General features: G+C 36.7%; 1 protein-coding gene across 2 annotated transcripts in view; it reads right to left on the bottom strand.

Annotated features, from left to right (window-relative positions):
* Positions 1-16,365, bottom strand: part of LOC150107163 (uncharacterized) — a 276,832-nt gene extending 260,467 nt beyond the window's left edge. For both annotated transcript variants that reach the window (XM_090391041.1, XM_090391040.1), the window contains exon 1: positions 16,246-16,365. The gene's annotated coding sequence lies outside the window, so the exon portion shown is untranslated. The remainder of the gene's footprint in view (positions 1-16,245) is intronic.
* Positions 16,366-16,673: the final 308 nt, after the last annotated feature.

Below are 16,673 nucleotides of genomic sequence, written 5' to 3'. Positions count from 1 at the left end.
TTAACAGGCTGGTAGCTGTCTCCTTATAAGTTCTATTCATTGCTACTAAAATTTTCTAGGGATATTAGTGGAGTGGTTTCCCGTTGCCTTCTCCACCGCAGTGCTCCACAAGTACTAGCTGCCCTTTACCAGCTAGAGTAAAAGTTGGAAAAAGGAGAAACACCCTCGGGCCTCGAGTACTCTAATACCCTCGAGGTTGAAGTAAGCAAGAGTCAGCCAAGTGAGGCCACATAGGAAAGAATATAGAAGGAACCCGACACAAGTAAGTGGAAGCAATGTCAGGCTCAGCTCGGGAACCCGTGGCCGCTAACCATGTACTTTCAAGATGGGAGCCCCTGGGGCACAAAATGCACTAAACAACGCTAAATCAGATGACATAACTATCATTATGGGAAATCTAAATACTAAAGTAGGCTCAAAAAAGATCTCTTCCTGCATGGGAAACCAGGGCCTGAGACATAGAAATCCAAGAGGAGAAAGATTAATACAGTCCTGTGAAGAAAACAATCTGGTAATAGAAAATACTTTATTTAGCCACCCCCCCTCAGAAGACTTTACACATGGAAAAGTCCCAGAGACAGCTGTAGGAACCAGATTGACTATATAATGATTAAAAAAAGATTCTGGAATAACATCTTACAAGCCAAAACTTACCCACGGCTAATATTGGATCAGACCACAACCCTGTGAGCATTAAAGCAACAATAAAATTAAAGAAAACAATGAAACCTCTAAACATACAAAAATATGATCTTGGCTCCCTTAAAAATCAAGAAATACAAGATAAATTTTTAAAGGAACTGGCACAATCCACTGCTGTTAATGTTCCTAATCCCACCAAGTATCCTTACTCTAAATATGAGATTGAGGATAGATGGTAGAAATTTAAAGAGGGCATAAAAAAGACAGTAAAACAAACAATTCCCAAATTTGAGAAAAGGAGTAAACCCAAGACGAATGACAAGATACTGAAAATGATGGAGGAAAGAAAGAAACACAAAAATCATCCTGAATACAAGAACTTAAACAAGGAGATCAGGAAAGAATGTAGGATTGCAAAAGAACTATGGCTCAATAACAAATGCAAGGAAATTGAACTTCTGGACAAAAAGCACAAAACCAGAAAACTTCATGAAAAAGTTAGGGAGCTAACTAACAAATCTTGCAAAAGGGTAGGTTCTCAATGCATTGAGGATACCAGTGGAAACATCCTAATGGAGAAAGACGAAATAAGGGATAGATGGGTAGAGTATTCAAAGGAACTCTACAATCATGATAGAATAGATAAGCCAATGCAAGAAGATTTGGAGGGGCCTACTATTCTTACCTGGGAAGCAACAAATGCCATTAGGAAACTGAAACCAGGAAAAGCTCCAGGAATGGATGGAATTATGGCAGAATATGTAAAGGCTTTAGATGATAAGGCTACCTGCCAAAAGATTTTAAGCACTCAACATTCCTACCAATATGTAAAAAATCAAAGAAAATCAAATGTGAAGAATACAGAACAGTCAGATAGCAAAAGTTATGTTATATATCATCTTAGAAGGAAATAAACATAAAATCAAAATGGAAATTAATGAAACACAATCTGGTTTCCAGGAAAATAAATGAACTAGAGAAGGACTCAACAACATTAAAACTATTATAGAAAGATATCTGGAGATGCAGAAAGAAGTCTACTTATATTTTATTGACTACACAAAGGCCTTTGACAATTATGCAACATGAACAACTAATCAAATGCATCAGAAATTTAGGTGTAGATGATAAAGACAGCAGATCACTGATAAATCTATACTGGCAAACTGCCTCAGTAAAAATATCAGGAGAAATCTCAGAGGAATTCCCAGTAAAGAAGGGTGTCAGACAAGGCTGTGTTCTTTCTCCTATATTGTTTAACCTCTATACTAAAAATATCTTCCAGCAATTAGAAGAATTTAAAGGAGTCAGCATAGGAGAGAGGAATATAAACAACTTAAGATATGCAGGTGATACAGTACTGCTAGCTGAAAATAAAAAAAGATCTTCAAAACCTACTAGAAGAGACACTGAAACTTAGTGAAAAATATGGACTTAATTTCAACTTCAAAAAAACCAAAACCATGCTGGTAACAAGAGAAAAAGGGAAAATACCCAATATAAATATTAAAATCAGAGGAAATACCTTAGATCAAGTAGAGAGTTATATACCGGGTGATTATAAAATAACGTCAAGTGTTCAGAGCCCTCTAGCAAGTAATGTATTGGACGTAGACAGTAGAACATGGGGATTCGATTTAACGAAAAAAAAAAAAAAGTACCAAAAGTCGCCAACAGGGGAAATTTTGGCGCTGTTTACCGAGTAAAATGCATTAATCATTCGTAGATGAACTGCTTTTCGATGCCTCTTACCTTACACGAGCGTGCTTTGTTAATCAAACTCTATTATCAGCGGAACAATAATGCCAGTGCTCGTCTTCATGATTTTCAGCATATGAAAAATTTACGAAAAAGGACCGATTAGCATAACAAACTTACGAAAACTGATTCGGCGATTTGAAACTACTGGAACTCTAGCAGTGCAGGTAGGCAGGTAGACAAACTGCTTTTCAATGCCTCTTACCTTACGTGAGCGTGCTTTGTTAATCAAACTCTATTATCAGCGGAACAATAATGCAAGTGCTTGTCTTCATGATTTTCGGCATATGAAAAATTTATGAAAAGGACCGATTAGCGTAACAAACTTACAAAAACTGATTCGGCGATTTGAAACTACTGGAACTCTAGCAGTGCAGGTAGGCAGGGGACGCAAACCAATCAATCACCAACAAGTTGAACAAGTTGCAACTGCTATTGTGGAACAGGAGATGACAAATGTACAGGGTACCAGTAGCACTAGCAGAGTCCCGGCAAATGGATATCGCATACACAACGGTGTGGAAAATCCTACATCAGATGTTGAAGTTTTACCCCTATAAAATCAGTCACGTTCAAGAATTGCGCCCTGGTGATGTGACCACACGAATCGACTCATCTTTGAGATTCTTAGCATGCATGAAAGTAGATGATGCATGGTGGTGGCAGATTTTATGGAGTGACAAAGCGGACTTTTATTTGAACAGTGATATTAACACACGCAACAGATGTATTTGGGCTGCAACTAATCCGCACGTGTGTCTGCAGATGCCTATCCACTCGCCCAAAGTCACAGTGTGGTACGGATTTACGGCATCTTTTATCATCAGTCCATACTTTTACTAGGAAAATCGCCAAAATGGACCAGTGACCTGTTCCGTCAATGCTAACAGGTATGCCAATATGCTACAGAACTTTGTGGTTCCACAACTGCAGCAAGGAGGATGTCTCGATTCGACCATCATGTAGGATGGTGCACCACCCCACATCGGACTTCAGGTACAGCGTGTTTTGCGACAACATTTCTCTGACAGAAGAATCGTTAATCGTGCATTTCCCATGCCATGGCCACCGAGATCACCTGATCTCAATCCTTGTGACTTTTGACTGTGGCGATTTCTTAAACGCGTCGTGTATCAAGGACACGTACCCAATATTCCAACTTTGAAAGATCGAATAACGTTATACGTGAGACAAATCAATTCCGATATGTTGCGAGCCACTGTGGAAAATGTCGTGCACCGTATGTAGTTCCTGGAACATCAGAATGGTGGTCATATTGAATCTCATTTATAATTAACAATAAACGTCATGAAATTGATGTGTGCTGTCTGTCATTTGCCATTTAGTCATTCATTAGTCACACCTATTAAAATTAATTTGGCAGCGCCAAAATTTCCCCTTTTTGGCGACTTTTGGTACTATTTTTTTTTTTTCATTAAATCAAATCCCCATGTTCCACTGTGTACGTCTACGGAATATTGATGTGTTTCATCCAATACATTACTTGCTAGAGGGCTCTGAACACTCGACGTTATTTTATAATCACACGGTATATTTGGATCAACTAATTACAGAGAATGGAAAGTGTGAGGAAATATTAAGAAGAATAGAAATTGCTAGATCAACCTTCATTAACATGAAAAACATTCTGACCTCAAGAGAAATTCACACAAAAACAAGAATTAGGCTGTCCAAATGCTATGTATGGTCAACACTGCTATATGGAGCAGAAACCTGGACAATATCAAAATATCGTGAAAATAAACTAAAAGCCTTCGAGATGTGGATCCTCAGAAGAATTTAGTCCCGTGGACTGCCAAAAAAACTAATTTAGAAATATTAGAGATGATTGGAGAAGACAGGAATCTGTTGAAAACCACTAAGAAAAGGAAACCCACCTACCATGGTCACATACTAAGGTATGAATCCCTACAAAAAAACACTTCTAGAAGGAATGATACAAAAAAGAAGAAGAGGAAGACAAAGAACAGATTGGATGGGAAATATTAAGGACTGGACCTTTTTTGTCCTATGAAGAATGCAAAACCGTACATGGTAAAAGCTCATGGTGGTCAATCTCCTGGAAGGAGATGACATCTGACAAGATGCTTAAAAGACTAATATATCTATAAAACAATAACTTCATGAATTCCTCCTAAAGACCAAACATGGAACTTTGGCTATTTCAACCCCTCTAATAAGCAAGGTGATGGTCTTATGCTGGTAAAAGAAAATAATCTACTCCCTAATCACTCTCAAAAACATTCACACCACAGTGGAATTCAAACCCCGGTTGGTTGGAGAACAGAGATGCTGTGCATTCTGAAAAGGACAACATATAGGCAACACGTGAATCACATTTATTCTTATTTTTAAGAATGAATGTGATTTAGACATAATGCAGAGGATCTGTCCAAAACCAAAGTAGCCATATTGCATGGTTTAATTAAACCATGCCTGGTTTAATTAATGTCTCCTCTCACTAGAACTATACTGTCAGTGCGTGCATATATATACACACTAAGTGGCCACTTTATTAGGAATAGCATTTAATAATGAGTAGGATCCCTTTTTGCCTTAAGAACAGCCTATATTCTCAGTAACACTGAAGTGTCTAAAATGTTTCTCTGGGATGTTGTCCACATTATCACAATGGCATCACCCAGTTGTTGCAGACTGAATGGGGCACATTGCTGCTATCAACTGCTCACTCCTCCTCCCAGATGCTTTATTGGGTTGAGGTCTTCGGACTGAACTGGCTACTGAAATAAAGGAAACTCACTCTCATGTTTCTCAAACCACTTCAACACACTAATACGTACTTTGTGGCATGGCGCACCATCCTACTGGAAGTACCCATTCGACAATGGATAAACTGCAGTCATGAATGGGTGAACATGGATCAGCAACAATGTTAAGATAGGCTGTGGCATTCAGCTGGTATCAGGGGATCTAATGTGTGCCAAGAAAACATTCCCCAAGCCATTACTACCCCTCCCTGCCATCGGTGTAAGCTGTTGTTACTTGACAAGAAGGGTCCATAGTCTCAAGTTGGCTGTCATATTCTGGTTCAGCCATCAGTATGATACAGTACATACTGGAACTCAAACCAGGCGACATTTTTCTAGTCGTTAGCTGTCCAGTGTTGGTTATCATGTGCCCACTAAGTTACACCTTCGTGTTGTTAGTTGACAGCATTGGGATCTGGGATAGTCATCTGCTCCTGTATCCCATTCATGACAGCATGCAATGAAGTGTATGTCCAAAGACAATGCTCTGATCATTACTGCAGTACTGAGCTGTGATTTGACTGGTTGTGATCCTCGCCATTCTTCTCAGATCTCATGCATCAATGAGCTATTTCCATCCATAGGACTGCAATTGGCTTGAAGTTGTCTGGTTATTACAGAACTCCTGATACACCCTAAACATTGTGTGTGAAAAGTCCAGAAGAGTAAATGTTTGTGAGATAATAGCATATCTGGCACCAACAATCATTCCACACCTAAAGTCACTTTTCATACCTTTTACCCATTTGATGCATCAAACACAAAGAGACAGAAGCATCAGATGCCTGCCTGCTTGATTTATATATCAAACTCAGCCACGGGACTCTCAATGTTTTCAGGAATGGCCTATTTTCAAAAATGAGAAGGTGTTCTTAATAAATTGGCCACTAGGCATGAAAATGAAAAAAATGTACCCAAGACTCTTTTATTCGATATATAATTTTTTAATGGAATGTTCCAATAAGTCAAAAGGAGTTCCATAAACTGATGAGTGGTGCAGTAGCATTTGGGCAATATTTCCTTTGTCTGAGAACCATTCTGAGAAGGCAATAAATAATAGAAGAGTAAAAACAACCAACTTTTTGAAATATATTTTTTATTATTAGAATAGCCACTTAAAAATACACATATTCTGTGTTTTCTTCAGTGTTAAAAAAAAAAAATTGTGAATTTTAATTTTATTTAAAAAAATATTCCATTTTGTCCAGTGAGCAGCTACTCACTATGGGTGAACATATTTGTCAAGCACTGTGTGCGTGTGCATATATATATATATATATAATAGCGAACAAATTAATCCGAATACATTTTAAAGAAAAATTTTAATTTCGCAAAAAAAAAAAGTTCAAAAATTAAACTCCAATGTTACCTAATAATTTATATGTGCTCCTCTGTTCCTATTAAGTTCATTAATTCGCTTAGGCATGGTCTCAACCAATGTAGAACACATTTTTCTTATTTCTGCATCTCAAAACCATACTTTTATATTAGATTGTAATAAGTTATCCTTTGTATCACAATTTAATTTTCCAAGTCTCTTTTTCACTATGGCCCACAAATTTTTTATTGGGTTAATGTCAGAAGAGTTGCCTGGCCACTGAAGAAATTGGATGTTATGATTTTGGGTGGCATGGAGCAAGATCCTGTTGGAAGATGAGTTCTTCGTCTTTCTGGATCTGTCAGACCACTCTTTTCTCCAATATTTTTTATTTATTGGTCACTTTTCAACATACAGTTAACAAGCACAAGTGATCATGGATCATTATGTATGAAACTTCCCCAGAACATCTTTTTAGCTGGATGTTTAGGAGCCTGTCGAAGGTGGGAAGGAGAAGTCTTCTCAGATGCTGATTTGTGAACATAGGGTACTCACTCCCCTTGGACAAAGAAATGGCTCTCATCTGAGAATATGATCTTCTTCCACTTCAACAGTCAAATCTTTGTGCAATTTTTCCCACTGAAGCCTCTTTATCTGCATAGTCTTTGTCAACAGCTGTTTCTTTTTTTTTTTGGTCTGTGAGCAGTCCTCACTGTTTCCAACAATCTTCGACAGACTGTCGTGTCAGAAACATTAATCCCACTACTTGGAAAAGTCTCTATTTAAGTATACAGTAGGCAAACCTGGATTCATTTTGCTTTTCCTAACTAGTAAACAATCTTAAGTGTAGGTTTCCTTTATCGCCCACATTTTTCTTTTCTGTCAGGGGAAAAAGGTACCTGTCTCCATTACCTTTAAAATTGCATTAACAGTATACCTAAACCAACACCACACTCATTAGCAATTTTGTCTTTGAGTCATGGATGTCTGCTGAGAAACTATATATCTGAATGCTTTCTTGGCGATGTATCCATTTTATAGCTAGACAAAATGAATAAAACACTAAGAAATTAAAACTTGTTTACTAGTAAAAACAAACAACACAATTAATAAACATCATACAGACAGTTAAAACAATTAAAACATGCGGCACTCAACCATAATAGTGAACTAAAGCAAAAACCAAAAATAGTAAACCGAAACTAAAAACTTGAAGAAATTCAGCTTGTTTGGATTAATTTGTTTGTTATTGTGTGTACAAGTGTATGTATGTACAGAGGCTAGAGGGGGGGGGTCCACCCCGGGCAGCACTTTGAACATTTTTGAACTTCTGCAGTTAATTCTAAAATAGTCTCGAGAACTCAGTTCCAACTATTGTAATACTACAGCGAATTTTCCTCACAATTGCTGGAAGTGTTGCTAGTTGTGAGAGGAGTTTTTCTAAATTAAAATTGATTAAGAATTACCTACATTACTATGAAATAGACTTCGACAATGTCATTGACAATTTTGCTAACAGAAAAGTAAGAAAAATAACATTTTAGAATGTTGAAATTAAAGTTTTATTTCAAAAATAAACATAGTGTTTTAATTTATTTCCCTATACGTCATTTTGACTTTCTGTAGTATTTTTGGTATTATTGAGAGGGGCGGCAAACTCAGGGACTGCCCCAGGCGGCAAAAGCTCTAGCTACACCACTGTGTATGTGTGTATATGTATGTATGTATATATATATATATATATATATATATATATATATAAATTGTGCAACTTTATTACATACATTAATATATAAATTATGTGTAATTTAATTAAAGCGACCTAATTTTTGATGCTTTTAATATTAAAGAAAACTTCAACATAATTGACAGGCTTAGGTGTTGGATGTTATTCATAACTTAATAGCATTACAACACCAAACAAAATATAAATTATAAAGGGATGCTTAATAACTTGCTTATATTTCACTGGATTTCAAATTGACATCCTCAGAGCAAAACAACATGTAACAGTTTACATTTAACAATCGGGCACCTAAAATCCACAAATCTGCTATACCCTATAGTTGTTGTTGGTACAGACAATCAAACTTAAAGTTAGCTATGTTATTCATTCCTCCCCCCCATGCATTGATAACTTTCCTCCTTCTATTAAAATTAAAAAACTGTTAATTTTATGAGAAAAAAAATTGTCCATTTTAAATCAATATTAAAATTTCACATAGTTAAAAATTCAGACATTATACAGAACAAAGAAAGAATGACCATCATGGGCAATTTTAATTATGGTAACACAGATCAGAATAAAGAGATAACATTTCAGTATAATGAAAACAAATTTGAGTTCTTGAGGCAGTACATGAGAAAGGGCAAACGAGAATCTAGAGTCTCAGATCTAATCATTTCATCAGAGGATATGATTGTGAGTGGGGTGTCACATTTTCCCCCTAGCTGGTGAGAGTGAATATGAGATTATCACCTAAGTGATGATGGCCAGCCACATGAGGAGTGCGAGGAAAAATATATGCAGAACTACCCATATCGGCCACTGAAAACTATAAACTTTTTACTTTTCAGAAATCAGTGGTTTCCATAAAGGCATGTGACTACCAATACCAATAGTCTTCAATTCCCTGTGCACAATTTGGTGAAATATGGGTAAGGGACAACTTTGGGGCTGCATACTCAATTGGAGAAGCTGTATACTGGAGGATAAGACGAAATCTGGGGGGGGGGATGATTGATAGAAAACTGAAATTCATGGAACATATTGCAAAGGTGGTGAAGGTAACCCAGAGGATTGTTGCAATACTGAGAAGGGCGCTGACCTGAAGAGATAAAAGAGTTATCGTTCCATTGTATAAGACCACCCTAATCAGACCACACTTAGACTTTTGTTCTCAAATTTGGTCCCCAAGATTTGAAAGGGATAAATTAATTGTAGAAAGGGTACAGAGGTGGATAACAAAGATGGTTTCAGGACCGTACAATGTAGATAGAATGAAGTGATATGATTGAGAGGTAGTTACAGGGTTGACACTGAGGAGTTCTTTCACTTGGTGGAACAGTGAAAAGGAGCAATGACAAGGGGTCATCCCTGAAAGTTGCAAAAGGAAGCTGTAAGCAAGAGGATGAGGAGTGGTTTTTTCTTTGCATGGAGGGTGGCTGAACCGTGGAATGCATTCCCTGATAGAGTGGTGAGAGCAAGAACGGTCAATGAGTTCAAGGAGTGGTATGATAGACTGTGTTTCCTAGGAAGGACCTCCCACGATGAGCCTTTTGATTCCAAGGAGGTCTGAATAATAATAATTTCCAATTGTGCTAAAGAGGTGCTTGCATCCATTGTGCAACTGTAATAATAATGCTTAAGTTTAATATCACTTCCTTATTTACTGATGTAAATAAGAAAGTGATATTACTCTAGAACCATTAAAAGACACTCTTGAATTAATAGTCTTACTTCCCCAGTGACATCTTTAAATTATTCAAATTTACTATGTATACAGGTTACTTTACTTGTCAAGGAAAAATCTAAAAGCAGATTAATGGTACTGCAATCGGTCACCTCCCCCTCCATTCCTCCCAGCAAACTTTGACATGCAGCACTTTGGGAACAAAGTATCTTCCACAGCTACTTTCACACTCTTTGTGTGGTTGCTCAACCTCATGGACTCATAACTTACCTTAACAGCCAAAACACAAAATTTCACTTCATATTAGAAAAAAAAATCAAATAACTGTCTTTTCTTGACACATTACCACACGTTTCAGATGGTTCACTATCTTTACCCATTTATATAAAGCCAACAAACAATGGAGACATTGATATGAATAATCATATCATCATGAGTCCAATAATATGGAATTTTCAAAACACTTGCACAGATCCAGGCCTATTTATTCTAATGATGCAGCTGTTTCCACACATTTCCAGCAGCTCTTTATCTTCAACTAACTACATCCTACTTTCCTGGCTAATGGCTAAAACAACCACAAAACAGATAACACACTATGTGGGGCATTTTATTTCCCCTTCTCCAAACACACTAAAACAAAACAGCACTATTCCATATATCTGAGATACATCTGAAAAGATAGCCAAGGTACTAGTAAAACCTAACCTTCATACCACATTTAAACCAGATGTCAAATTAGCAACTTTGATCTACTATTTGATCTATTCTACTAACGAAAAACGCCACTCAGTCTCATCCATCTAATCCTGTGTAAAATGTGTGCAAGGCATGGTCTGCCAGTCCTAACCTGCCATAGCAGCAAATGTATTTCTTATGTTCTCCAAGGCAGATGTTAATGGATCTTTTTATCTGACTACACTTTGCACACCCCTTCACACAGGATTAGATGAATGAAAACTAATGATGCACTATATAGAAGTCATTTTAGGTTAGAGAAACTATTTTTAGAATAAACGGCTATGAAACATTCACCTAACTTTAACAAATATGGCTGCATTGATCTGCCAAAAATATGTGAGACAGTCATCTTACGATCAACTCCTACGATCAACACAAATGTAATACTTCCTTTATATAATATTAGAGGGTGCCAAATGAGGACTTTATATCTTTTGTCCATTACAATTTGAATTGTTTCACTTATTATCATGTGTAAATTGTAACATACTATTTTGCTCTGAGGACACTGATTTGAAATCCAGTAAAATATGTCAGTCAAACATCCTTTATAATTTAGTATATTCTCTGGTATTATAATACCAGACAATATACTAAACCAGATATAATATAATATACCAGACAATATTTTTTTAATACGAGTCTTGCACTTGGTCAAGTTCCTAAAGAGTGGAAGGAGGGCAAGATTGTGCCACTTCATAAAGGAGGTGATCGAACTCAAGCATCAAACTATAGGCCTATCTGTGTGTCAGGTGTTGTGGTTAAGTTGTTGGAGAAGCTTGTGAGAACTAAGATCCAGAGTTGGGTTGACAACAATGGTATAATCTTTGATGGACAGCATGCATTTGCTAAAGGGAGGTCATGTTTTAATAATCTACTTACTTATTACAATAAAGTGACTGCTTCCTTGGACAGAGGAGAAGGATACACAGTAATATACTTGGATTTCGCAAAAGCTTTTGATAGAGTACCTCATGATCAGTTGACAGTGAAAATAGAGCAGATGGGGTTGGATATTAGATTAGTGCATTGGATTGGAGACTGGCTATCTGATAGGTATCAACAAGTTGTGTATGGGGGTGCAATATGCAGGAAAAGGAAAGTCACTAGTGGAGTGACTCAGCGGTCTGTTTTAGGGCCATTACTATTTAACTTGTATATTAATGATATTGGCGAAGATTTGGATGGAGATGTTTGCAGATGATGCAAAGTTGGGACGAACCATAAAGAGTAGTGAAGATGTTGTGGCCTTGCAAGAAGACTTGAATAAATTGAGTGATTGGGCAAGCAAATGGGGATGTGAGTTCAATATTGCAAAATGTAAGGTTTTAAAATTTGGAAAACAAAGATGGGATGCAGAATTTATGCTTGGTGAGAATATATTGTTGGAAGTAGAGGAAATAAGAGATCTGGGGGTGATAGTGGATAAGGATCTAAAATTTAGGGGACACATCGCCAAAATTGTGAAGACAGTTTTGTTTGAATGTGTTTAAGACACAGTATGATGAGATGTGTGTGCGAGATAAAAGGACCTCCTAGATGAGTCTTTGACTCCATGAGGTCTTGTTTAATAATAATAATAATAAATAATAATAATATGTTAAAATAAGGTATGAATCCTTTTCATAATGTTAATTCCAATATTTCTGTTGCTTGTCTCCATGTATTCTTAAATGTAATTTCTTCTTAGCCTGTTTATCAAATGCACACAGTGGCACACTCAGGATTTAATCTTGGAGGGGGGCCGAGAGCTCAGGATTTAACCTTTGAGGGGAGCCGAGTTGAGTAGACGTTTTGCGAATACACACTACACATTGCATACGACCTATAACTGAGCATCTGCAGTGATCGCTAATTCATAAGTAGCACACAACATAAATAAAAAAAATGAATTTTAATTAGGAAAAGATTTTTGGAAATTTTTCTAGTGTTTTTTCCTTTTCTTTGGGGGGTGCCTGGCCCCTTGGCACTCCCCCTCTGGGTGCGCCACTGAATGCACACATTCTGAAATGCACTGGTGACGATTTGGTCAGTTAGCAACAATTCCTGACTGACATTTGCAAATACACTCTTGTCAAAAGGAAAAGATTCGGGTCAAATTGTTTGCTGAAATATTATTATTAAAAGAGACCTCCAGGGAATCAAGAGAGGTCGCATAGTATCTGCACCAGCTGTCATACCTGTTCTTGAATTCATTCACACTACTTGCACAAACTACATCCAATGGTAATCCATTCCAATCAGGTAACACTCTATTAGAGAAAAATCTAGCTCTCACCCCACCTCTTGATGGCATTCTTTCTCGACTTCCAGGATTGTCCTCTCGTTCTTTCTCCACCTTCTGTATGTCAGAAAAAACTTTAAAATTCCATCAATTAATATCCTGTATAACTCTTTCAGAAATTTGTAAGTCTAAATCATATCCACTCTTTCTCTTGTTTGCTAGTGTCTGCAGTCGACAAATTCTTAATCTCTCTTCATAATCAGTATTCCACAATCCTGATATTTTTAGCACCCACTCTCTCCACTATATCAGAATCAGCACGGAAACCAAGAGCCAGACCTGCACACAGTAATCCAAGTGTGGTCTTATCAAGGCCTTGTAAGGAAGCAAAATGACTTGCTTATCTTTACATATTAAGGTTCGTTTCAGCATTGCAATTATCCTCTAAGTTATATTTGCAATCTTTGCTATATGGTATTGAACTTCAACTTCCTGTCTACAAAAATATAAACAATAAAACTGAAAATTAGTAGTAAATACATCAAACAACCTGAAAAGGGGGGGGGGAGAAATTCCAGTGCGATTTGCGATATGCCACTTTCACTCAATAAACATATTCGAGAAGACAGTAAAGATTGCATTGGACTGAATGTTTAAATCTGAAACATTCAGTCCAATTAAAAACTAGAGCACTCAAAAGGGGGGGGGGATCCAAAAGCTATCTTTCAGGCTTTATCTTTTATAAACACAATTACTGATTGCACTGCATGACTGATTTCAATGAAATTTATATTTTTGTAACCAAATATTATTATATGGTTGCTTATATAGTCTAGCATAAAAATTAAGATAAAGTTGACAAAATGCTATATATGGTCAATACTATTGTATGGGACTGAGGCATGGACAAATTAAAGGAAGTAGAAGATAAAATTAATGCTTTTGAGATGCAGATATAAGAAGAATTATGAAAGTATCATGGACTCCGATGAAAACAAATGTAGAAGTTCTACAAATGACAGGAGGAAAAAAAAAGTCTTCTTAAAACTGTCAAAAGAAAGGCCAAAGATGTCGGACATTTGCTAAGACATTACAGCCTACAAAAAGTGGTCCTGGAAGGAATGGTAGGGAGAAAGAGGGAACGAGGAATGCAAATAATTACTTGGAGCAGCAGTCTTAAGAACTGGACATATAAGAAACGTGCAAGGGAGGCACAGAAACAAAGGTGATGGAGAGACATGTAGTCAACTACATGGACAGAGACACACATGATGATGATGGTCTCTAGCAAATTTCAGCACAATTTGACTCATGTAAAAGAGAGACAGGAAGCGAGAACCAGAAAAACCCGGAGATATCGTTCAATTATTATATATCAAATATATTAATTATTCCAATTTGATTTTAAAAAAAACGGTAGCCAACTCCCTACTATGAAATTAAGGGAACAGTGCAATTTAGTAGAGGCTGACAGTCTCACTCGCAGGGTTTTTTTCTTTCCGGAACTCAGAAGCGGGAGAAGGGTTTATCCCAGAAAACATTCCAACCAGTGAGAGAATACAATAGATATTATATGATTACGCATGCCCTTGGTTCCTCAGACAAAATTATTATTATTATTATTATTTCAGGCGACTCCAGGGAGTCCTTAGACTCATCAAGGGAGGCCCTAAACATCATGTCCACACAACTATACGACATTCTCACAGTATCTATCATACCTTGCCTTGAACTCGCTCACCGTCATAGCACCCACAACAGACTCTGGCAGCATATTCCACTCATTTACCACTCTAAAAGTAAAGAACCCAGCTCTAACACCCCTGCTAACAACACTCTTGCCCAGCTTCCATAGGTGTCCCCTAGTTCTCCCACCACCAGTCCTGATCTCAAAAATATCCTCTGAATTAATCCTATAGAATCCCTTTAGCAATTTGAATGTCTCAATCATATCTCCCCTTTTCTGCCAATCAACTAGTTTCTGCAACCCACAAAAGCAAAATTACTGGAAATTATTGCTTTTAATAGTTGTGAATTTACGTAAATGACTTCTGATATTCCAGCAACACAAAAGCAGCAGAACTGCAAGTACTGAGAAAGAATTGTTTATTTGCAGTACTCAGTTTTCATTATTTTATTTGTACTTTTTTTTCCCTTTTTTTTTTTTTTTTTTGAAGGAAATAAGATATACACAACTATATTCTCATTCACAAGTTTTAATGTAATATAACCGAAGCTTAACATCTCTTTTAAAATCCCAGAAAACAAACATCACAGTAATCTTAATTTGTTACAGTAATGTCATAACCCACTGCGGCATATAACTCGAAACCATCACTACCTATAATATATATCAATTATAAGATTCTTAAATATAAAGAGCCAACAGGCTTCATTTCGGCGATATAAACATATAAACATAAACATTATTTAAATTAAGGGAATATTAATTAAATCCCACATTGTTTTAAAACCGAATAAGAAACTCAAAGATCGGAATCAGAGAGTTTCATGCCGAATATAGTAAACCGTGGAAACGTAAGAGGTCACTACCCATACTGGTTTCAGCCTTCATTGAGGCTTCCTCAGTGAGCAGCTAGACCAAAAATAATACCAAATGGTATAGCGAAAAGAACTTATATACTCTGCTATAAGAGTTGTCGAAAAGGTGCAACCAATTAAGTTACTTAAATATAAAGAGCCACCAGGCTTCATTTCTGCGATATAAACATTATTTAAATTAAGGGGATATTAAATCCCACATTGTTTTAAAACCGAATAAAAAACTCAAAGATCGGAATCAGAGAGTTTCATGCCGAATATAGTAAACTATAAAAGTATCGGCGATTATTAGCGTGAGCTAATGCAAGTAGTCCTAGTACGTAGTACAAACTCGGGCAACACGCAGCAAAGATGGTAAAGTTCTGATCGCTATTCTTGGTATTTTGGTCTAGCTACTCACTAATGAAGCCCCATTAAAGGCTGAAACCGGTCTGGGTAGTGACCTCAAACCATAATGTAATAACAGCATACATTCCCTAGGAAATGTGTTTTTACATTATGGAAAATACCAAGAATAGCGATCAGAACTTTACCACCTTTGCTGCGTGCTGCCCGACTTTGTACTACGTACTAGGACTACTTGCATTAGCTCACGCTAGTAATCGTCGATACTTTTATAGTTTACTATATATCGGCGTGAAACTCTCTGATTCCGATCTTTGAGTTTCTTATTCGGTTTTAAAACAATGTGGGATTTAATATCCCCCTTAATTTAAATAATCAATTATAAGAGATTTAGCTTGAAACGAGTTACGAACAGTAGCATCCACTGATTTACTGCCAATACCGAAAACTTGCCTCAGATTCGAAATTATTTTCTTATCAAACAAACACAACACTTCGTAATACCAACAAGCAACACATTGCATTCGCATAGAAACTACAAGATGACTAAAAGCGAAGTGCAAATGCAGTAGTGGGAAGGGAAAAAAAAAAAAAAAACTCAGAATTATGCAGTATTTTATCCACAAGAAACATTTTTTTAAAAATGTCTTCACTATTTTAAGCATTGATTGGGCTAAGAAAAATCAAAACACGCACACGTTTTGGTTTAGAAACAGCGAATATATTTTTTTAAATTCTTTTAAATGAATAGTTAAACAAACGCACTCGGCTTCCGGATGACGTTGCCTTCGCAGAGTGACGCATAGTAGATGCAAGTGGAATGGGGGGGGGGGTTTGACAACATTACTTAATACAAGGATTTGAGTGTTTTGGTTGTAAAG

The sequence above is a fragment of the Typopeltis vanoorti genome, chromosome 4 (assembly GCF_054136105.1).
Source record: "Typopeltis vanoorti isolate ZY-2024b chromosome 4, IOZ_Tvanoo_1.0, whole genome shotgun sequence".
NCBI classification, from domain to species: domain Eukaryota; kingdom Metazoa; phylum Arthropoda; class Arachnida; order Uropygi; family Thelyphonidae; genus Typopeltis; species Typopeltis vanoorti.
Note: the sequence above shows the minus strand (reverse complement) of the source record. Positions and strands in the feature narration are given on the sequence as shown.